This window comes from Cyprinodon tularosa, unplaced genomic scaffold (genome assembly GCF_016077235.1).
Source record: "Cyprinodon tularosa strain WSP-4 unplaced genomic scaffold, ASM1607723v1 ctg124, whole genome shotgun sequence".
Classification (NCBI taxonomy): domain Eukaryota; kingdom Metazoa; phylum Chordata; class Actinopteri; order Cyprinodontiformes; family Cyprinodontidae; genus Cyprinodon; species Cyprinodon tularosa.
The window spans coordinates 3919199-3944741 of record NW_024038048.1 but is presented as its reverse complement, the minus strand read 5'-3'; the positions used below and the strand labels follow the sequence as shown (position 1 = coordinate 3944741).

Genomic DNA, 25543 nt, shown 5'->3' with positions numbered 1-25543 from the left:
CATATGATAAATGCTAAATGGCCTGTACTTATGTAACCCTTTTTCAGTCATTCACCTATAACACTCACAGTCACACACCAAGCTACAAATGGAGGTAAACTACTTAGTAGCCACAGCTGTCCTGGGACAGAAGCGGGGCTACCGTACACTGGTGTCACCAGGCCTTATGACCACCATCAATAGGCAATGCACATAAAATGTCTTGCCCAAGGGCACAACTGCACTGAAAGCCTTGAAACGACAACCCTCTGGTTGCAGTGCAAACTCCTACATCCGACTCCACTGTTGGGTTAATCAAACCTTTCTTTATGCATTCTGTATTAAAACAAATAAAAATACTGTCTTTAGAGATTAATAAGTCCGTCACAAAAACTGTGACCAGGAAGTCTGAGTAATGAAAGAGCCCCCGGTTTATAACTGTTAATAAGGCACACAATGCAAGAACACTGCGTCCTCTGTATTTTTTTTAGCCGTTGTTTGACAAGGTGTTGATTAATTTGACAAATAATTAATTTAAACTTGGCATGACACTATGAAACTATGGCTGTCTTGCTCTTTTATAGAGAAAGCTGTTTGTGTCAATCACTTTCTACAGTAAATGTTTCCATATAATACTCATAAACTTTATCACCACCACATGAGAAATGCCTTGTAGAAGGGATGCTAAATTACATAGATGGAAAGCCTGCCTCTTTCTTATGGCCTTAACATCAAATAAAGGGCCAAACTTAAAAAAAAACTATCTTGCAAAGATGCTTAAAAAACGTCTTTGCCATTAAGTCTTGTATTGTCTTTTATTTTAGAAATGGAGCTTTCTGTGTTTGTCACATGGTAAAAGAGGGAACAGATTTTCTCATCTGTTTATATAGATTTTTTTTGTATGATTCATGTGAAAAAAAGCTTAAAGATATGATGACGTTTCCCCCCTCTGCCAGATAATCAGTGCTGACCTATTAAAACTGAAATCTCCAATGGACCTTTGCAGCAGTGTGAGGTTACCTCTTTTTTAAAACTCTTAACCATTTTCCAGTACCTGAGAAATAAGCCCCTTTTCACTGTACACACATGCACCTCAGTGGACCATTTTGTAAAACTCCTGAGGTTTACAGGTGACAGCAAAGTCAATGGTCTGATCCAGGACAACACAGCTGTCTAGCTCTTATTCATTGCTGAAGCTAAACCTGCCAGAAAAAAAGTGACAATGAGGATGGAGCTCACCCCCCGCACTGCCTCCCTCACCCTACTGAAAGACACCCTGTCGACTGTGGACTACTTTTAAGGAAGGACCCTGTCTAATAACCTGAGTTGGTCTATACACAGACTGTACGGAAGAAGGCCAGGCAGATGTTGTATTTCCTGACTACTGTCACTATTCCACTGTTAGTTAAAAAAAAAAAAAAAATTAAATGAATTCTACATGACAGAATGCCATTGTATAACTTGAAAATGGTGCAATGTCAACTGAGGTACTAGTTTTATGGAAAGCAGAAAGCACAATCTTTACATTATTCAATTTAGTGTGTTATAAAACCATACAGTGCCTGCCTTGCAGCAGGATCACTCATTTTAAAAATATATAAACACATTTACATTTGATTATATACAGCACCTACAGTATATGTTTCACTTGTTTTGAAAGGTAGATATGTTCAAATGTATTAACTCTCTAAATTAAATGTCCAATAATAATTTTGAAAAAAAACTTTCAAGTATTTTCCTAATTAAGTTATATTAAAAAATCTGCCACCAATGCCATGCCATCTTAAACACAGTTAGAAAGTACACCGATGGTAACAAATAACACATTTAAAAACTGTTTTTTAATTTATGGGTTGACATTTTTTATTTTGTCATACTTGGTAATATCTATAACTTAGGAATTGCTTTTCCCTGGTTCATACTGAAATATTATTTTTAAAGCATGTACCAAAGGATAACAAGAAGAAATATTTTATTGTAGGGGGGCCCTCATCTAGGCATTTTTCATCTACTTTTATAATCAAACAAATATATCTATGTTATTTATCTTTTCATTTAAAGGGACTGCTCCGAGCTGTGTTATATTTGTACCCCTCCTCCAACTCTATTTGTCTTCTCCACCATTTTCTCTCAATCTGTCTTAATCTCATTACTAAAGTCAATGGCTTACCTGTTTGGTCCACCCTGATAAACAAGACTATTAGCCCGCGGTGACCCTCTGCAATTTTGACTCTATTACTATTTCCAGGTCCCAAGAAAGGCAATGCTGTAGCCTACAAAGACTGTGTATGATTCTATGCATTATTTAGGGAAACCCTGATACACAGTTACATGAGAAACCAAGTTATAATATAGTAATACATATAGAGGCCTGATTAAGTGTGCAGAGATTAAGATAAAATAAAAGATTTTAAGGGTTATTCTAATATTCATTTATTTACCCAGAAATCATAAAATTCTTAATGAATACGGATGTAGGCACTTTAAAACTTCATTCAAAAAGTAATTCACAGGAAACCCTATCACACAGTGAATAAGAAACAACAAGCACATTTTCTCAAATTATTTAGCAAATATCAGAGACAATAAATATAAAATCATAATCTGCTCAAGCTAAACCTACATTTAAAAATTGATCTAATTTTGGTTACAATAAAGAGACTGTAAATACTACTAATATTCATTTGGATTTAAAAATATAGCCTAAAATTACCTCTCTCCATAGAGATAATTTCTACCAGTATGGAAAACTTGGTATTGCTTGTTAATTTTGTTTTTTGTTTTATGCTTGAGGAGGTACAAACTTTTTTCACCATTAATTATCTCTAAATCTTAAAAGAAATATGATGTGTAAGATAACCCAAGGTGGTTTAAAATATCACTAAAGGTTGTGGCTCAGTGCATAATAGTCATAGATGCCACTGTCTTAAAATATCAGTTTGTTTTCTTCAACCAGAAAATAGACAATTTTCTTCAGTTTGAAGTGGACTCTTCAGGTTTGGGTAAAGCCCATGTGCTTTAGCAGAAAAACACATTTGCACACTTAGAAATGAGCTAAACAAAGAACCGTTGTTGTCACTGTACAGATTAGCTGCCAAAAGAACCACATTTCTAGCTTTGAGTAGAGATCATCACATTCTGCCTTTCATCGGTGCTCACTCATCAGGAAAAGGAGGCACTTGTTTTTTCTGTAGGAGCAGTGCTGTCAAAGAAAGTGCCTCCAGGAGGGTTAACACTTTCCAAAATATGATGGTGATGGCCGTTCATTTCTCCAGGACAGGGAGGGGCTGTTGAATAGAGAGCAGATTTCATGAGGATTACTTAGACATGCATGAGTCAAGCAAAACACCACTTTGCATTATAACATAGTTGAAAGCTCAAACTAGTTGATTTTGCACGATACAGGCCCTCAAACATGTGATTTACTATTTTTGATGGTCACATATATTACACAGGGATCTATTGAGATATATGAATAAAATCTCCATATGGCATTTATAAAGTATGTGCTGTTAAACTTACTACTCTTCCAACTGATCCATGACCTTTTATAAATCGTCAGGAGTAGTACCAGTGTAAGCATTTGATTTTGCGAGTACTCATCTGGAAGTCCAGTTCATAAAATAAATGCACAATACTCTGCTGGAAAAGCAAAAACAAATAAACAAAAAAAAAACACCTCCATTTCTCTTTGGATTTCTGAAATAACCCCTGTATTCCTTGCAAAAAATATTGTATTACCTGAAACAAAAACCTGACAAATGTTAAAAACGTCTTGCAATGCAATCTAAAATAAAATCGGAGCTAATGTACTTAAATTACATGTCCGAATTTTGATGATGATCTCAGAAGATTCTCAGAAGGCAGAGCTGTTCAGGTTGGTGTGTGTGTGTCACCTATGTCCTCTGATTACAGGGTGTGACCAGCAGGTCTGTCCTCCAGCTGGAGCTTATTAAGGACAATCAGCAGGAGCTTAAAGAGGAGTGGGCTCCCCGGGGCAGATGCCAGATTGTTTTGCTCACATGAGTGGTAATCAAGCGTTCTATTTCTTGTATCTCTTTACGCTCATTGAGTTTCTGACAATCACCATCTCTGTCTTTTGTTCACATAAAGTTCAATTCCCTTGTTGATGTTCTGTTCCTGAACTGCAGAGTTCTGTCTTCCTCCTTGTTCCCTGCATCTGTTTGAAAAACCCTCCTCAGACTACCACCTTAAATCCAATCATTGTTACCATCGCTGCCCTCCTTGAAGCACCTCCCTGAACTTCTCCTTGCTCACTCACCTGCCTGTTTACCCTTCAGTTTTTATCACTCTAGCCTGGAAATAAAACAGCCAGTCCCAGTCCTATTGTGGATACTGATCTCCTTCTGGAACAGTATTTTGTCCTCCACTAGTAAGACACATTTTTTCAATATATAATGAATGTACTGTTTAGGGATGCAAACATTCACCTGTACAAATTTACCAGTATACCTTCCCTTCCAAAACTGTCTCTTAATGTCTAATTGTTGGCAGAAATAAAGATCCCCTTGTTAACAAACATGTCAAAACCTGGTGACAGCATTCTGAACGATCGGTAACTGGTCTATATTTTTTCCCCCACTACAGAAGTCTTAGGTAGACATGTGTATAATGCGTTACCATAAACAAGACATGAGGGAACAAAAGCATGAACTATCATCAAGTTCAGGACAAGACATAAAATAATGGACGAAAACTGGAATATGTTTGAAAATCACAAAAGCAGATCAAAACATAATTATTCAAGTAAACGTAAATCTTAGATTAAAAACTATCCCATGGTTTTAGGAAAAGGTGGTAAATATGAGTTCACATCTCCCCCGCCAGTTAGTAGTGCACATGCACTCATTTTCCAAACTTTTTGCCAACCAATTGCCATTTCTGCTAATGCTAATCCAATGTTAACCAAACCAAAGATTTAACTTACTGGTTCAGTCAAAAATCAACAATCTCCACATGTCTTCTGAGCCCCTTTGCTTCCTTTAACTGGCAACAATTGACCAATGTTTACTCTTGTTTTGTTTCTTTTTTTGGCAGGAATCTGAGAAATGTAATGCAGAGAAAAAGCAATTTCTCAGCTCTATCTTGGCGCTACTAAGATGTGGCAATGCTGTAACTTAATGTTGACGTTTACTCTAGACGTTCTGTGGAAGTAAGTTTTAGCCATGACCTTTAAATACAGTTGTGGTCGGAATCACAGCTTAAATGAAAGGTAATTAAAATCTAGATTATTCTGAAACTAGACTGCGTTTTGCATTACACAATAAGTTTGTCATCAAAAAATGGTAGCAGTTTAAATTGTAAGACTCCTTGGCATGGGATGTCATTACGTCGCTATGTATAACCGTCATCTGATTATGACAATTTGATATGATTTTGTGACAACTAACACTTTTTATTTAGATCTTCCTCGATAATTGCACTACGAACAAGACCTCAGTGAAATAATCACCCAAAAATCACTTCAATGTAAACATTGATTTAATTTACTCAATGATTTAGTCCCACAACAAAGAAGAAAAAAGAAATGACTTTCTGAAGGGCTTACACCTAATTTATCAAAGGCAGTCCAATGTTGCAGGATCAGAATCACTATCAAACTTCATGCAGGCGTTACATCGAACTTTACCTGCATTACTGCATTATGCACATCTATAGTATATTGGATAGTATGTATAAAGCTACAGATATACACAGAGACCCAAAATACAAATCTGTGATGTTATTTATATGGATCAAGACTTTTACAAGTGAATATCATTTATTTTCTCCATATCAAGGCTCTGTGTCTGTGAATATTATGAAAGCTTTGCAGGGACTTGACAACAGACAGAATTCCCAAATATTAAAAGGAATGTAATCAGAATCCCAACACACTGCGATTGACACCTAATAGCTCAGAGTTGCTCTTTGCCCGTGTTTGCTTATGTTTGCACCATGGCACCTAGTGAAGAAAACACATGTACAGATTCCAGCTTTAAGGCCTCATTTGGGAAACATTGTCTTACACAAAGCTCTTGACTGAGCTTTCATGTCAGTCTCTCAGTAAAATATTAGACTTTATTGGTTTTCCAGCTTGGTTTACTGTCAAGTTGAGCACTATTCTCTGTTATGATGAATATACAAATCACAGAAAAATGTCAAACACCGCTGTGCTGAAAATGTAGGCTGGGTGGTCCCTGCTGTTGTGTGCACAATTTCCAGACTTACATGGTTCAAAAATATTACATTGGGAATGTAGAATTGTTAATGCACTTTTTAGCAGTAACAAATTTGTACAGGCTTTATTTCAAACTGCATTACTTTTAGATATGAAAGCAGATATTATTGTCCTCTTAAATATTGTTAATAAATTAAATTAATACATAATAAAGAGGAAACATAAATTTGTCCTGATGCACCAAAGTTGTGCATATTTATTTATGTACATGTCACCCAAGCTCTAAACATACTTGCTCTTTTACACAAACATAAATGCACGTATTGTGCAAACACATGCAAGCACAGCCGGGGAGAGCCATATATATAAGCAACTGTATGAAATCTGCACTCCCACTCTGCCTACTGACCAATCTGGCAGCACACTTGCCATCAGCCCTGCCATCTGCCTGGCTCTCAGCAGCTTGTTTAGAGGTTAATAGCTTCATGATCCCTCTATCAGTCCTACCCATATTCAAATGGCTAATTCTTCCTCTCTGGCAGCAACAAGCAAGGCCTGTGGCGCAGCTTCCTCTGCCCATTTTCTGCATGATCAGGGCTATCATCCTGACAGCAGTCTCTACTTGTTGCTGGACATGCGATATCTTACCATAATAGATCTTACAAAATGTGCAGCCGCAACAAAATGACACATCTGGAGCCGGTGGAGATAGATCAATAGCCAATTCTCAGAGGTATCAGGGTTTGTAACAGACTCTATCACTCTTACCAACTAACAGCTCCCACTTTGAGAGCAGCTAAATTGTGGCATGCCTCTCAGAGGGCAGCTCAACACTTAGATGAGAGAGAGACAATTTTATGACCATTTTACTTAGAATTTATTGTCAAATTTCTGATAAAACGTTAAGTGTTGTAAACTATACTTTTTTCATTCTCAACCACTCACCCACCAAGCACAAATTGGTTGAAAAGACACTGAAAACACGACACGATTTACATCCAAACGACATCTACATTTGTTTAAACAATATAAAGTACAATATGAAACCAGTAATTTTTAGATCGTTGAAAACACATTGGAACTTTGGCATATAAGGTACTGGTTAATAAGAACCGATAAGAGTCGATATCACAAGTGAATTTCTCCATTGTTAGATCAGACCAAGACAGCATTTATTGTCATTTTGTATACACAGAACAATCATGTAAGCTGTACAAAACGAAAATTTGTTTTGTACAGCTCTCATGACATTTCGATTTTCTTTAATTGCAGCAGTGATCAAATGTAAACATTGTAGGAGAAAAAACATGGTGTAAAAAAAAAAAACGCATCGATATGGTCAGTTTGATGGAGAGTCTGTGACATGATTTAGAGTTTTTGTAACATTCAGCTGTCTAATGGCAGTGGGGAAGAAGCTGTTACAGAACCTGCTGCAACTGCATGGAAGTCTGCAGAGTCTCTTCCCAGAGGGCAGCAGGGAGAACAGTCCATGGTGGGGGGGTGAGAGGTCATTGATAATGTTAAGGACTCGGGACATGCAGTGTTTGGATGAAATGTCTTTTACAGAGGGAAGAGGAGCCCCAATGATCTTCTCTGCAGTTCTCACTACTCATGGGAGCTAGATCGATAAAGTTCTAATTTATTCTGTGAAGAGCAAGGACTCTATGGTGTGTAATAAACCTGAGAGTGCCATGACATGACTAAGCATTAATAGATATCAACAAAGCATTCATGTATAATCACCTGTATCAATAATCAGAAGAAAGGGTAACACCCTTAATTTCTGTTTAAATGTTAGGTTAAAATCTTGCTTAAGGCGACTTCCCCAAGCAGAGCAGAGCAGTAATCATATCATATTCATAAATTAAATATTCTGTACCAGAATCTCTCAATCCCCCCCCACCATATATGGTAAATATGTTTACCATACATGAAGTTGAGGTGAATGCTGACTCTTCTAGTTCATAGATCAGAATTAGCAACCCTTAATATGTTTTAGTATCCATTAACTTGCTTCCAGCTTCGAAAAAGGTTATTGAACTGTGTCATGCACAGTTCAATAACCTTAAAAATCAGAATAACTAACAGCTTAAATAGGAAATATATAATATGATTACATTGGATATTTGGTTTGCAATTATTGATAAAGCATATCACAGATTGCTGCTGCTTCCTCAGACTTACTACCAACCGAGCACTAAGCACGGAGTCAAGGGGACAGACAAAAAACAAAGCTCTCTCTTTTAGCAGAATGGATTTAAGGACAGAAAAGCATTTGTTAAAGGAATTTAGAGTTTAAGACTTGTGAACAGCCTGCATGGCTTCGACTTGGGGTAGAAAGAAAAGAATATGTGGTTTTTACTTTTTTTTTTTAATACAAAAAATAAAAAGAGATAAAAATGTTAATGGCCAGACTGTCTCAAGATGATTAAGCCTATTTAAAAAGCTATTTTTCCTTGACACAAAGTGCATGTATGTTTTGCCCAAAAGGCCAAAAGCTCCATGATCTCATTTGAGCAACATGCTACGTACCGCTGTTCAGGATTCTCATGCAGACGTTGATGGAGATGCTCAGTGTTAATGTGATGGCTATGGGGTTTAAAGAGTGCAGGCACAGTAAATCTTAGGAGATCAGCTTATGTCAGGGCTGCAGGGACTTCTCAGCACTCCCGAGGAGTCTAACAGTGTGACTTCTACTGAACCTTATCCATAACTGACTGATTTTCTCTGAAAAATCTTGAACTGCCTCTCAAATTAACTTAAAGGGATTTTTTTTCTCTAAGTGACTTCTGGATGACCCCTATAAATTTGCATATTACATAGCTGAGAACTGAATATTAAGTACTTGAGCGAATTACTGTCTCTTAGTTGATATTCCCCATGAAGCTTGAGGTTGCGAGCAAACGGGCGGGCAAGCATTTAAAACTCCTTCTGAAGATAATGTGATTTTTTTTTTCATTTGGCTGATAAGGACTTGTCATGGGATATTTCATTATTTTGGACACTAAGCATTTTTTTTCTCAATGATCTTCATAGCTTACTAAAAGGGGCAAAATTAATCCAGTAGCATATTATTGCTGGTTTAAATGAGGGAGGAGGGTGTGGGAGTAATTCGCTGTGATCTCTGTCAGATTGTCTGCGGGGACTTGCTCTGATTCTGACGATGCTAGCAGACGTCAAAGCTCTTAGGCTCGTGGCTGTGAGATGACGCACTTTTTCACACCAGCGGCACAGCATTTATTTGTCTCTTAAAAGACGGAGCACTGATCTGTGAATTGCTCTCATCCTGCACTCCACCATGATTCAGTTCCTAATAATATGGATTTCACTGTTTTCTGGAAAAATTTTTTATATTTTATAGATATTCCATGAAGTCATAAGTCAGATGTTACACACATGTCTGTCTGAAGCCTTAGCAATCACCTTTCAGTGCAGATGTCTCAGGTCCACAAATGTATTGCTAAGTAAAAAAAAAAAAAATTCGGTCACACTATGTGGAATTTGGTATCTGGTTTCAGATGATTGCTCCAGTCCATGCATATGCATCACATAAACATGAAAAGGCCTGATAGCTCAAAGGGAAACTATGATCTCTCAACGCATTCTAATTAAAGATTCCTCCCTTCACTTTGGCCAAATAAAATGACTGCAATCCAGAATCTTATTTGCAATTTTCTCCCCAGTCAACTGTCTGTTTTGGTGGCTTTCCATTCTAACACATAAACACTGACATCACTGAGTCTGCTGCAAACAAAGATACCTTCTCTTTTTCTCCATCTGTTCTTTTAGGTGGGGATTTTCTGTGTGGTGATAATCATTGAGCAGCACAGGGTTTCCTTTGGACTGAGCAGAGTGGATGCTGCAGGCACAGATGAATGGTTGAATAAGGACACTGACGGTTCCCAGCCCCCATTGCCCATCCCCACTTTTTTTTTGTCAACGGATGGAAACAGTAAAGTAGATTCATGAGCTTCCTCTCCCAGTAGCTTGACTCAGAGTGAGCCAACCCCTGGCATAAAGTGAGAGTTGCATTTGGCTAAGATCGGCCAGACACAGCAATGAGAAATGTGAAAAAGAAAGGGTGTAAACTATCAGGAAACACAAAGTAAATAGTGGATTGAGAATTTGATGTAGGGAAAGTCTTTGCTTTAAAAAACAATTATCAATTATTATATAGAATATGAAGGGGAAGTTAAGAGTTTTTAAGGCAGTTACTACTCCACGTAACATTTTTGTCATCATCATGTATTATAAATCAGAAAAAAGAGCCCAAGAGCACAATCAACTGTGGGTTTGGTCCAGGGATTGAACAACCTGGCCATTCAGTTGGTTTACTTTCACACAAAAAATTTAGACTGGGTGAAAATCATTATGCAGTCGATTCATTATTGCTGCAATATTGCACAGATCGATAAATAAATTCAACACAAAGAAAAAAAAGCCCTGCCATGCGGTTTCTTTTGAGAGTTTTGTGTTCAATCATAGTTATGTAACTCCTCATCTTCACCACTGTGCATCACCTAATGATACATCTCTCATCTTTGTTTAAGCAGTCTTACTTTGTTTTCCAAAAGAACAGGCTTAAATTGGAAGACAACCGGACTTTTGCTCAGTTCTTTCTGAACATGTTTCGATGTCTATCCAGGAGTCTTTTTCAATTCCGACGGCTCACATCAGAGCAAACTGTAATTAGAGTGCTGATCCAGGATGGAGCTCCATTCTTTGTTTTCCTTTCCGTCTCCTTCTCATATGTGAAGTTTTTATATCACAGTCTCTCTTTCCACTTGTGGTATGCCCCCAATAAATGCATTCAGTCTGCAAGTAAACTCTTACAGGGTCAGAATAAAACCATGCCAATAACGGTGCTAGGATAGAGTTTTTTTTGGGTTCATTTCAGTGTTTGGGATGTGTTCACAATAATGTGATCAGCTTCAGAAACTTTATTAAAGTTAAACCTGTTCCAACGGTTTGGTATAAAAACTCTGTCAAATGATGATCAAAGCAAAATTCAAGTATCCAAAAACTCCCATCTAAAAAAAATATATAATTGTCAAATTTAAATTTAGTTGCTGTTAAAATAGCCAATTATTATTTCTACAAAAAAGCAAGGTATGAGATGTGCAACAGCATTGATCTTCGAATGATACACATAGAAAAATCTTGCTTATCAAACGTGAGTGAGCACATCTAATATAAAACTTCTGCTAAGTCTTTTTGCAGGTTGTTATGATTTGCCATACCTATTCATGAATAAGGGAACAGCAAAAAAAAAAAGATACACCCATGAAATATAGATTGCAGATGTTTTAAAAAAGTTGTTTTAGGCTTGTACACTCCCAGACTTACATTTAGTTTCAATATCCACCAGATGAAGATGCAAAGAGAGGTGTGTGCTGTAGTAGATAACCTCTGACTGCTATAGTCTTTACTGACTATAGCAGTCAGATACAGGTCACTTAAAAAAAAAAAAAAACAGCAATCCTTCGCAGGAATTTTATAATAATCTGTGCTTTTATGTCAATACATTGACTATTTTTCAAGTTATTTCAGCTTGTTGGAGGGTAAGGCTGTTGACTATCATGAAATGTATGAATTAGATAAAATATTTTCTACTAATTGCCTTCATTGCCTCACATATCTACAGAAATACTTCCTTGAAATTATAGGATTTTAAAATTCTATGACTAGTAAAGCCAGACAAGTCAAGTTCATCTAAATGGCACCATTCCTCCCCCATGTGTTAAAAGTACTTTAGAGGAAAATAGAACACAACCAATAATGAGAATTAGGTCAAAAAAACACAATATAAAAATAAAAAAAAAGTGTTATTATGGGATAGCTAATGGAAAATAAAGTAATGACAATAAAGGGACATAAAGTAAACCAAACAAGGATGTCATATACAGAATATACAGTATTAACTGACCGTTAGTTAGAACTAAGATGAGTTTGTACTAAATGGTCTTTCCATGGGTCAATAGTTGAATAATAAAATACACACTCTAAACTCATCCAATATGTTCTCCAATTGTCTCAAAGCTCGTAAAAATATTTATGCAGCACACAGTTGGGGACTTCTCGATGGCGAGCTAATACCTAACAAATGTGCATCGCAGGTTTGTCATGCAAGGAAATTGTTTCACTGTCTCAGCGAGCTGACATCAGTGTGATTGTTGAACTCCTGTCCAAACAGCGGGATAACAGGCAAACAGTGACCTCTCACAGGCTAATCATTCTTACCACATGGAGCATGTTTGTACAGACTTGCCATAGCTTCAACCCAGGAATGCATGTCTGATTCTGCTGCATCTTCACATCTTATTCCTCACCTTTGCACTAATAGGACATACAAATAAAGTGAAGCGATACAGCAGAAAGCATCTCGTTGCTACAAGACCAGTCAGTACTTTATTGCATACTGATAAACGGGACTAAATAAACAGGAACTAAGGATGAGGAATGCCCCATTAACATGAAATAATCTGTATTATGGTTTGTTTTCACAGGGGGTTGCTGAACTTTGGTGGAAGGTCAAGATTTGTATTCAAGAGGTTAAGAAGACATCCTGCGGCAAAACCAAAAGACTGGGAAATACCAAGTGGTAAAGGGAGCTAATTTCCCCGTTAATGTTGGATTACTAAGGACATATTGCCTATGAGGAAGTGTGCTTCCTCATAGTTCAGGCTAGATATCAAATGCAAAAGATCAAATGTTTAAAATTGATTTTATTCAAAAACCAAAATCATCTTTAATTACAGAACATAGCAATGGTTCCAGTGTGTGAAGAAACATCAAAGACATCTATAAAATAAGTTTCATCAGTTTGCTTGTTGCTGGTACAATGGAAATCTTCTCCTCTGTGGATGTTCTGCTTTTTGTAATACAACAGTTTTAGTAAAACTTTACAGGTGCCAATAAATACATGATGACTTATATGCACTGTAGCAACAGACAGCATTTTTCAATCAGAAATAACAAGATTTTCTTTTTGTCACCTGGATTATCTTCTCTATAGACGGTGATGGGAAAAAGCTTAAAATCAAATGACAAGAAGTCAAGTCAAATGGAAAGACAGCAAAGGAATTTGTGTACTGAAGGAAGAGAAAATGATTGAGTGGTTCTTTCTGCTGGTAGAATAACTCCTGTTAGAATGCTCTTCTTTCTTTGTTGTTGTCTTTTTCTCTTTGACTGCATTCTGTTCTTTAAAACAAAACTATGAAACATCCACTTGTAACTACACTTGTCTTAAAACCCTTTCTATTTTATCACACACATTATTAAGTATACTAAATTTTCCGAATATTGTAACCACTTGTAATCAATATATTTTCTATTTCTATAAAAAATATCCCCAAACCTTAATTAAAATTTATCTTACAAACTATTAAAAATCTGGCATTAAATATTCTTGCTTTTCTCAGAACTGAATTTTCCTATACATGCATGCTACTTTAATGAAGTTATGTTTTGCAATGTTAATGCAGAGGTTAAGGTCTTGGCAGTAAAAAATATCTTAAAAAGACTAAACACAGTGAGCCCCCTTCAAGAGATAAACAAGGTCAGAGGTCTAACACACCTTGAAATGTCCAAATCAATGCCGCCTGTTTTCAAACTATGAGGGTCTTTTATGACTCAAATGTATCCACATGGAATGTCTTAGCTTATTATGAGTAAAGTACACTCTTAACCTCAAATATACTGAAAATAATTTAAATGAGTATTATGGAGTATTACGCGGTATTACTTTAATTTGCCCTCAGTTAATAAGCAGTTATTGGACCTTTTTTTTTACTCTTTGTTGTACTAAATTTTGCTGCTGCGAAAGACTAAACTACCACAAAAAGCCTATTTAAGTGAAATTTTCACTTCCGTAGACTAAGTGCAGTAAGCTTGGTCAATTGGTTATGGATCACAGGGCTCAGGCAATGGGGTTATAGGGGAGATTTTGTCTCTCTTCTGATATTTCAGTGTCTGGGGGACACAGTGTGAATGAACAGTATACTCTAGCTGTCCCTGAGAGTCCAAAACACTCTGATAATCTCTGAGTGTTACTAGAGATAACTTAACTTTCTTTTTTGTCCTGGTTACTGTTGAGCATTTGCTGGTACTGGCTCGTAACCTAATTTTTCATTGAAACCAATGAAATGTTCGTTGTTATCCTGTAGTCTATGCTGTTCAATTTTTCTCGACATCAACTTTATTGTTGTTTGTACTGTATCGCCTGATTGGAGTGAACATTGTCTTAATATTTTACTCCACCAAAAGGTGAACCAGCTTAGGAAAAATACCAAACTTCTCTGCCCAATAAAACGCTAGGACAACAATCACGTGTTTCCTGTATGTTTAACTTCACTTGTCAATCGTTCTTTTGTGTAGTTTTAGAGTTGGTCTGCCTTCGATTCATTAAAAATTTTTTTCACATCTTCCCACATCACCAAAAGCCAGGTGGATACACTGTAAATTTTATGATGCCTTATAAAGAGAAAGATTGAGATGTGCAGCAGCCAGTATTAAGACTTGTGTTGCAGCGATACCAATACCTGTATCGGGCGGGGCCCTGATCCAGCACTAAAATGGTGGTATCGGTATCAGCGAGTACCAACAAATAGGGCACCAATACCATTTTGAGAGCCAAAAGTTTATTCAACCATTGTCACCCATTCCAGGAAGGCAGTAAAAGTTCTACTGGATTCACTTTGTATTAGTCTTTTTCCTGCTTCACAAAGGTAGGCAGCAGGTTGACAAAGCCATGATGGCAATCTTTTTATATCCAAGTAGTATACAGTTCTTCATATATACACACATCAATTTCAAATAGATGGTATCGGTATGGTATCTGTATCGGTATCTGCTGATACTGCGCAGCCAGGTATCGGTATCGGGACCAAAAAATGGCATCAGGGTAACACTAATTAAAACAACCACAGAAGATGTAAAAGAAATAAGTTTAACCCATATATTACACATAGAAATGTAGAGGGAAGATTTAGTTCAAACCAACTCATAAAAGAAGTAAAAAACAACAAAATTTAACATGCAAGTTTCAGTTTTACTTGTAATATGATGGATCACTGTTTAAAGCTACATTGTGTAATAATTACAGGGATATACAGTCAGAAATGTAATATATTATACATAACTATGTTATTTATCATCATCTACGAGCTCAGCCTCTTAACCTTAATATTTGCGTTGCCTTAGAATTCGTTATTTATAATTACATAGGAGCGGGTCTCGCAGCCATGGAGGCAGACATCTTTGTGCTACGGCAGCGCAGAGCCAACAAACTAGCGATTGCGAGATCGCCCATTACGCTCGAAAGTAACTACGGCAAGTTGAGAGAGATGAACTGAGACGGTACTGAACACACAGACTAATGAAATACTATCTGTAAAATTATCTATGTAAACAAACCTCATCACTTGAGAAGGTAGGTGATGCGATGTCGTGGAAGACTTTTTGTCCCGTAACGCTCGCCGTACTGTTGGGGGGGAGAAGCGGTGGGGGGGAGATGTTCATGTTGCTGCGGTCTGCAGTCTGGATGTTAGATGTCACTGAAAATTACACACTGTAGCTTTAATAAACATCTGACTTACAAATTGTAAAGACAAAAGCCAAATACAATTAAAACGTCTCAAGTAAAATTCACAGGAGACCATCAACAGCCACACTCTGCAAAATAAAATGAAATGAACCAACTAGTTCATCACACAGTTGCTTACATGCCTTTTGCTGAGATAGAAGAATAACACTGCCATAGGTTAATGACAGAGATGCATCACATCTCTGCGTAATTCATACTACAATAGACATTAATTGATCTCTAGTTTTACAAGGTTAACTCGATCTTTTGACATACTAAAAAGCTGTGGCATGAGTGCCATAGTAAATATGTGCAGTAAATATGCCATGCCACATTTACTGCACATATTTACTACCCACCTCCACAATTGCTATGACAGTTAGATAACTGCTAATCAAAGATCTAATCAATGACAAAAAAATTACAATTCTTCATCTCTTCTAATATCTTATAGTTTATCTACACTAATGTATTCATGCAGTTAAGTTTGCTTTTCTGTGCAGTAGTGTCAGTGTGCAACACAAAATCTAATGACACTTAACACAAAAATAAACTGACATATTCAGACATATTCCAAGTCAAGTACATACATTCTAATTGATCATAAGGAGATAAACTTACCTTAAAATAGTGCAAACTTAGGACTGAAAAATAAATTGCTGGCACAATTTACTTTCCAAATAACTGTGGTATTTATAATCTGACTAGTTATAAAGGGAAACATACCTAGAATATAGAAACAAGACAAATAACTCATTTTGACATAATTCCACATTTTTGACTCCAATCTCTAAATGCTATTGAAAAAGTAGTACATGAAAGGCCAAACACATACTTTAAAGACACAACAGTTGTTCATTTAAACAAAATCTATTTAAATTCTGCATGGATAGACCTACCATTTTTAAAAATCAAATTCCAGTATTTGACTAATTACGCAGTATTTTTTTTATTTCAATACGTTTTGTTTATTGACTGAAGCTATAGAGATTTGACATTTGAAAATAATAATGTGCACCAGCCTCTACCTCTTTTATGCAGTGGTTTATCTAAAAAAAAAAATCCAAAGTCAATGTTATTTTAAACATTGACTTTGGATAAATCTACAATGTTTATAACAATGTCAATCCACAATCTTATTTAATATCTTACAGATCTCTCTGTTACATTGTACTTTTCTGAAAACGCATCCTTTATATATACGGTATGTGTTATTTTTTAACATCTTAATCTATAGTCTATACCAAAAGGCAATAAAGTTAAAACAGAAAAAGAAACTCTTAAAATGCCAGGCACATATATTTAGCAGTATTATTTCTTTTCTCCTCACTTCAACAATTAGCCCTCTTCTTCAGGGCTGTTTAACCACATAATCTGGTCATAAAGTCTGTATCCTGAATGTGGCACCGGCTCTCCTGGCTCCAGAATCCATTGATTTGTATTGCATCCTTGGAGAAAAGACGACCAAGCAAAGGGCAAGTGGAGAAAGAAGAAAGCAGACTCTTCTGTGTACAGCTCCAACACAGGCTCAATAGTGCTTCCTTAACTGCAACGTATTTTTACAAGTTTATAACAATATTTGTAAATTTCTCTCTTATTGTGAGTTCTGCAACATTGGAGTTGCTTTCAGGTTAAGTATTTAGTGTTTACCTCAGATTTCCCCAAGAGGTTGAACAAATGCTTTTTTGGTATCTTGTCTCCTACCCATTGGCAAAACATAGGAGGCCTACTAACTTTTACACAAAGAATCCAATCAAAATGTTTAGATATGTGTCTGGAATCTTGTGTTACATGTCTGTTTCAAATGTTTGCTATAAATGAGTTTATTTTGTTACTTTTCTGTTTGTTTGTTGTTGTTTTTTTTTTTACCATTTTGTATCTGTGGGTGTTATATAATGGGGAGCTGACTAGGGGTGATCATTCCCAGGTTAAGGTCACCTATTGTTTTCCTGTTAGCTGTGACAATTGCAAAAAAAGGTCCTCCATAAGGGACCTCTGCTTTCCTTTGAGATGTGTCTGTCTTAATGCAATCAATAATCCAATCTTGGTCCCCTTGGTGGGGGAGAATGTATAAGTGCTTGTGTGAGAGAGAGTGTGAAATCATACACCACTGAGGGACGCAGGCAATTGGGGGAAATGCTCCTGTCTGACCTCTAGCAGGCATTATTTTCCACCTTCTTTGTCTGCAGGCTCTTTAGGTCAAGCTTACATCTCTTTTTGTATTTTGTCTCTGATCTCTGTCTCCTCCAAACTCTGCTTTCATCTTTCTATCGGTCTTCATGCATCAGCTTGTCAATCTGTCCATCACTGGATCATAGTCAGTAATAAATTGGTGAGTTCTTCCCAAAGTTCTTCTTCACATTCAGCGCTGATTAACGTCAGTGTATCTGTCATCCTGAGTGCATGTCAAAGTGATTGATGGAGTGGGAATTTCTGCACTGGTGTGTACCATTAGTGGAGCAAGCTTACTGATTTTAGGTTGCTACATATAAAAAAATCAGACCTGCTTGGCCCTGTTCAACGGCTATAGAATCCAGCATCTTTTCCCTGTGACTTACTTGAGGTGCTCTCTTTCCTCCCTTCTGTCATAAAAACGGGCACATACCTCCTCTGTTTCTTTTGTTGACCACGTGAAGAGCTTGCTTCCTGTAAAATTTAATTTAACATAAAAGTTTTTTTTTGTTTTTTTTTGGATAAGTGCTTCCATGTTCTTTCTGTGTATCTGCTTATATTTTTTTAGGCCCCCAGTCAGTTTCAGCAGAAAGCCCTTCATATAGAGCCTGGTTCTGCTGGAGGTTTCCTTCTGTTAAAATGGAGTCTTTCCTCTCCACCTTTGCTGAATGCATATATTGTGAGGGATTTCTGTGGAGTCAAAAGCACATTGCAAGGAATTATCTATTGTCACCACATACTCATTCAGGAGGAGCGAATCCTGCAAAGTCATTGACTGGATGCAATCAGCTGAGTTTTCTTTGATAGAAAACTTTTAACTTACTTTTAACTTACCTGACTGAAATAATTAGAATTTCATTCAAGGATGCACCACTATTCCAAGACTTTTTTTTAAGGCTGATATCTCAATGCTCAATGACCAGGTGCTAAAAATAGACCTCCATGAGTAATCTGCAATCACAAGGGACTAGATTATAGAAAAGGGAGAAAAGACATCTCTGGTTTTGTTTCATGACCCATGAACAGGCCATTGTTGATTTCTACACCTGCCTATATCCCATGTGCATTTCAGTAATTTAAACACAGATGAAAATAAATTTGATGAGCATAAACTGGAGCTCACAAGTAGGAGGGATATTTCATAGTAGACCTCAATTACACTGAACAACCGCGTTGCCTACAATATTTTAAACCTTGGTTTTACGCCTGGTTGCATGCACACTGCATGGCTGAGACCATAGACAGTTTTGAAAAACGTTTTAATTAATAGAGTCATTACCTATTAATCTAGCGATGCCCTTTCTTTGTGGTGCCCTCAGCCTCCAGAGAGAAGCTTAGTGAATTTCATCTGCTGTGAGGAATTACATCCCTTGAAATAAGACCCTGAAATGACCCCTAAGTTTGCCAGCTGGGACAATAATATCCAGAGGAAAGCAGATGCTGTATTTGTAATAAGACTGAAAGAAAGATATTTGTTGCGGTCTTCTGCTGGCCAAATGACAAAAAATGTTAGAAAAAATGGCCAACAATCAATTAAAATGGAAGAAGCTAAGAAAAATGGGCTGGTTTTAGTGATTTTTGAAAAACAACCGAGAAAAATATCAAAAATATTTAATTTTCTAAAATATTAAAATAACTTAATTGATTAATCTTTCTAATTATTTTTTAACCTTCAAATTGGAACCAGAAAAGCATGTTCTCTTTTTAGTATTCAAAAAGTAAAGGTACTAATGCATTAATTAGTTGTCAGAGATTGGGCTTTAATAATCTTACAAGTTTTTTTATAGGTTGATGCAAAAGAAACAAGAATTGGCAAGTCAAATGCCGAAGACAACAGCCAGAGGTGCCAGAAGACTACAACATCCGATTTTCATCAGTTTTTTTAATTTCATCATCTGTTTTTAAACTTTTTTGTGGTTGCAAACAGTCAACTGATTCATCATTATTATCATTAGTGGTGTGTAAGCTTACCCTTGAAACCACTGCTTTCGTGACAACTTTATACGGTTAGTTGGTGTGAGATATGTCATCATTTATACAGGCGGTTATTTAGCGGTAATCACAGACGTTTCGAATGTCATACAATCATCTGCTGAAATGTAGTGTATCATCTACTTAGAAATTCTTGTATTGTGCAAATCTGTGCTGTTTGATCTCAGTTTAAATAGAATTTTTAACAGATACACACTATAGGTATCAGGTTCCAGGATAGCAACAGGAGGATGGGAAAGTGGATACACATACTGTAGTTCTGCATATGACAGATAATAGAGAGATATTAGGTCAGCAGAGGTTAGTGATGCAGAGAAAGTTGGAGGAGGTGAGACAATCCACGAAGGTAAATGTGGACATGAGTTCAGTGTATGGCGATCAATCCTTATTTCCTTTTAGGTGGGAGCTGCTGATCAATGACGTGTCACAGGGTGGTCAAGCAGCTGATTGGATTGGAGGCATAGGAAGATTTTCTCTACACAGATGTTATTAACAGGGAAGTGGAACAACGGAGTCTAGAAACCTAAAATCTAAAATAGTGTTAAATAAATAGTGAAAAAAAAAAGGTAATTATGTGAGTGGCACACAGCAGCTATTATGAGTGTTTCTTTATCATTATTTTTATCATTAGCCAATGACATTCCTGGTTTTAGAGCTGTAAAAGACATAGCAATCTAGCTGTTCACAATAATAGCCACACTGGTGTCACACTAAATCATTTCTGTATTTCATAATTTAGCAAAACAAGAAAAAATAATTTAACCTCTGTCATGCTATATAAGCTATTCAATGACAGCAACACTTCCTATAGATAGAAGACCTTTCAGTTGCTTTCATCAAGAAATCTAACTTTCATTTATTTACTTATTGTTCAACATGTTATAATGTTGTTCATCTTGTTATAATGTATACCTTCATTTTTGACATATTCATTTAGAATTGAAAACAGGTTCATAAATTTAGATTTCAGAAAATAGTCTCCATGTAGGAGTAAAGAGAAGAAAACTTTCATAAACCGGTCAACACTAAAATGAAATGGAGAGGACAATATGAAGAAGGGGATAAACGTGTTAAACGTAGTAAATGATTTATTCCAGAATTCATGATTAGCAGGTTGTTTCTCTTTCAATTTACTCATGGTGAAGTTTAGGAAGGACCAAAATGCAAAAGAAGTGAAAATGAAGTGCTTTCATGAAAAGACTCAAAATAACTTAGAAAAAAACATAAACCAGAAAGGAGGTAACTTACAGAAGAACTCGAGAAAGATATAGAAAAACAGTTGCTAGTAGGCAAAGAGAGTAGGATAAGGCAGGCAGATGAGGCCAACAGGAGAGAAGTGGGAGAGGACAGCTGGAGAGGATCAAGATAAAAACCTGAAGGAGAGGAAGACCATTAGAAAAGGACTATGAGGGAAGCAGCGAAGAAGCCTATTACGAAGTAAAGATAAATATTCAAACTAGGTCCCAGACAAATAATTATAGGTTGCAACCCCCCCCCCCCCCCAAAAAAAAAAAAAAAAAAAACAAATAAAAAAAAATACCTGGAATTAACTAACAATGATTTTAAATGATGAAGCAAACCTTAGACATTTTGGAACTGAAAGAAATAAATACTGGAAAAGAAGAACACAAAAAGAAATTGAAGCAAAAATCTCAAGGAAGTGCATTTTTATTTCTAACTGAGTAAATATTCTTTGATTAGTTATAAAATAATTCTAAATCAACCTTTAGCATTTTTTTAATGCCAACTTTTAATGTTAAAAGATAACTGCCTGTAAATATATTATACGTAATGCACAGGCAGCAACTTAATCTTATCCCCATGTAAAAGAACATTCAAAGGAGCATTTCAAGTGGATATTTGACAAACAAAGCAAAGCGACTCTGCGAGTATAGGTGGGGTTGACATATGAACAAAGCCAATAAAAATTGTGCTAAAGTTGAAAAATTTCTCTTTTCATTTGTGTTGGGTTAACCAATCAGGGACTATATGTTTTGACGTAAGGTTAAGTAGTAAAGCAGGAACTAAGATTCTAATTTACCCAAAAACTCGACAGACCCACTTCATTCATTCATTCCCCTGTACAGCTGGGAGCAATATCCAGCTCCTAAAGCAGTTGGTGGTACTGGGCCAGCAGAGCCTGAATCTGGTGGCACTGACACTGCTGCTCAGCTTTCCACATACTGTAGGCTACGTTCACGCTTGTGTCACCCAAATCCATTTTTTTTATGTGACCTGTATCTGATCTTCTCATGAGAGTCTGAACAATTCTGATTAGTTTTGTTTCTTTTTTTGCAGTGAGACCCAGGCCACTTGACTATGTGGTTATGATCCAATACATATCAGATCTTTTCAAATGCGACCTGTGTCTAACCAGCCAGGTTTCATTCGTCCTACCTAAACTCCATCAATACTTAATTCCCTATTCTGCATCTTGTAACACAGAAGCAGGAAGAAAAAAAATATGGGGAAGTATAATGCGGAGAGCAGTATTTCCTCCTGATCTTCTTGAAAATATCCTTTTGTTAATGCACTTGGTCCGGTTGTAAAAGGAATAGTAAGAGTGCTAGATGGACTCCAGCACTACCATTCATGTTTACTTCCATAAACACAGAGCATGCTCACTACTTGTGCAGTCATTGCGTCCTCTGCTGTGCATGCAGGACACTTGAATTGTATGAATGCAGTTAGATCACATACAAGTCGGATATATTTGGGAATGTGAACAACCACACAATATAATCGTATTTCACCAAAAAATTGAGCAGTGTTGGTGGATGGAATGAGACATGATGTTCTTGATGTGCTCAGTCTGATTCAGGTCTGGGAACAAACGGGCCAGTCCATAGTTTCAATACCTTCATTTTGCAGGAAGTGCTTACACACTCCATTCAAAATGTCCCCACTTTTCTTGAAGGGCCCTTCGCTGGTCCCCTAATTCCTTCTTAAGCATCAATATTTGTATTAAAATATTCTTTCTGTCATGATTTGTGGACATTAGGATCTAAAGAGAAGCACCATCTCCTGGTAAGACCCAGTAATTCAGTGAAGGTTGGAGTCAGAGTAAAAAAAATATATGCAAAAGAGGACGTCACTCCAGCGGTTGGAAGTTGGAGGGGATTTAGCTGAGTGTTGGAGGGAAGTCAGATGCCATTCGGCTGAGTTTGACTGGGAAGGACATTTTTAAATGGCTGCTACTGTAGCATTGTCCTGCATTATGAACACCCCAGGGCTAACTGCACCAGCATATGGTCTCATAAGGGTGTTTGAGGATCTCACCTTAGTACCTAATGGCATTTATGTCACCTTTGGCGAGCACATCGAGGGCTGTGCGGCCCACCATAAGAATGCCACCCCACACCATTACTGACCCACTGCCTAACAAGTCGTGCTGAAGGATGTTGCAGGCAGCAGATCGCCCACCATGGTGTCTCCAGATTCTGGATTCATGTCTGTCTCTGTCTGAACCTGCTTTCACCCGTGAAGAGTACAGGGTGCCAATGGGGAATTTACCAACCCTGTGGTTCTCTGGCAAATGTCAAGCATCCTGCACAGTATTGGGCTGTGAGCACAATCTCCAACTATGAATGTCTGGCCATCACACCATCCACAAAAAGTCAGTTTCTAACCATTTGTGCAGCCACATGCAGATTTTGGCCTGCTGGAGGTCACTTTGCAGGGCTCAAGCAGTGCTCTTCTGTTCCTCCTTGCACAATGATGGAGGTACTTGTCCTGCTGCTAGGTGTTGCCCTCCTAAGGCCTCTTCCATGTCTTCTGGTGAACTTGCCTTTCTCCTGATAATGCCTCTAGCCTCTACACACTTTGCTGAATCTCACGTGTCATCTTGGATGAGCGGCACTACTCGAGCTGCTTGTGTGGGTTGTAGAGTCCGTCTCATGCTACCATGAGTTAATTGCCACCAATCCAGAGGCTTTACTGGGAGCTGTGTGTAGATCATTTTTATCAATCTACATAGTAGTTCATAAATCAAACTTTGAGGATAAATCCTGCAGATCTAAGTGATTCCTAATCCTTATGACATTGACCTCAGAGAGTTTCATTATTGTTCAATTAGTTGAACACCAGATTGCATTTTGGCTCACTCCATCACAGGGAAAATTTAACGTTCATCTTGCTCTCTTTTTCATCACTTGATTTTAATCAGACTGTTGTGACCTTTATACTGATGTGTCCTACATCTTGTCCTGCCCAAGAGTGGGGTGGGGCGGTGTGAAACTATCTGAATCATATTTCCTTCCAAACAGAGGATATGGAAATTCAGGGTTGATTGATTTACTGCTTGGAAGCTTTGTATATGAATAACTATTATTACTGTGAAAAGATCAATTTTTCACTACATGATATCATCTGTATTTCTTTTTGTGAATCAGCCTACAGTCTCTTTCTTAAAGGTATAGTGGAAGATGTTATTTTTCCAAGTGGATCATCAAAATAAGTGGTCCTTCTAATTGTCAATCATTTTTTGCCGTCCTATGTGTTCGTCCCCATTTTCCCTTACTGATGGCAGGTCTGAAAAAGTGGAAAAATCTTCTATAAATCTTCTTTTTGAAAGTAAGCTTGTATGAGCAATGCAAACAGCAACTTTTAAAAAGATCATACATGAGGAGAATGGTGGAGATAGTTGTCCTGCTGCTGGGCTGTTGCCCTCCTAAGGTCTCTCCATGCCTTCTGGTGAACTGGCCTGTCTCCTGATAATGCCTCCAGCCTCTACACACTATGCTGACAGTCGCACGCATGAGGAGAAATGGGCTCGTGCATACTATCACATGCATTTAACAATATATAACAGGCGCTCCCTCCTTTGAGGAGGTACAGAGTTGTGCATGTGCATTTTTTTTAAAGTGGAAAGGGTTTGTCTTTTCAAAAATTCATGAAAATTATCCGATATACCTTTAATTATTTTAAGTGTTGTTTATTATTAGTTATTTGCTTTAATGTCAAAGAAAAACTAGATTACATTAGATCAATGGAAAGTACTCTTTAAACAGAAATCTTTAGCTTTTGAAAGGTGTGTTCATTAAGAAGCACTTAATTCTTGGTTGGGGATCGCTTATCACTAATTGATGGATCAATGTGGAATAGTATAGAGGTAATCACCACTGCAGGATTGCAGAGATTTAATAAACATCAATGTTGTTTTGCTAGAGGCCTTTAGGTCATTTCCATAGATTATCTGTGGAGTTCAGGTCAGCCAATTCTGCTAACAAATCTGGTACATTTGCTCCATAGCCACTGAACCAGCTTTTGGTATGTTAGGTAGAATAGAGGGTACAAAATGAAAACGAAATTTGTTTCTCAATAAACATTGTTAGGAACAGTAATAATGAAATGCTCTTGTTTCTTGGTACAGGGGTAATTTGATTTTAGACTTTAGGGAAAAAATAAACTTTAGGTAACACTGTTGACAAACACCAGCATTTGATTTGGCACACATCATTAACGGAAATTTCACTTCAGGTAATGTGAATTCTGCATATTCACTCTTTCTTCAGACTGTGGGACCTTGAATTCCAAATATAATGCAAACTTAACTTTTATCTGATAAGTACCTTGCATCACTTTGCAACAGATTAGTTTTTTGCCTCTTAGTTTAAGTAAGACGCTTGTGAGTCATG

The 25543-nt window shown here is 37.1% G+C and overlaps 1 long non-coding RNA gene across 1 annotated transcript in view; it reads right to left on the bottom strand.

The window, feature by feature from the left end:
* Positions 1–2837: 2837 nt before the first annotated feature.
* Positions 2838–25543, bottom strand: part of LOC119777510 — a 74794-nt gene continuing 52088 nt past the window's right edge. The window contains exon 3 of the long non-coding RNA XR_005279923.1: positions 2838–3266. This is a non-coding gene — a long non-coding RNA (uncharacterized LOC119777510). The remainder of the gene's footprint in view (positions 3267–25543) is intronic.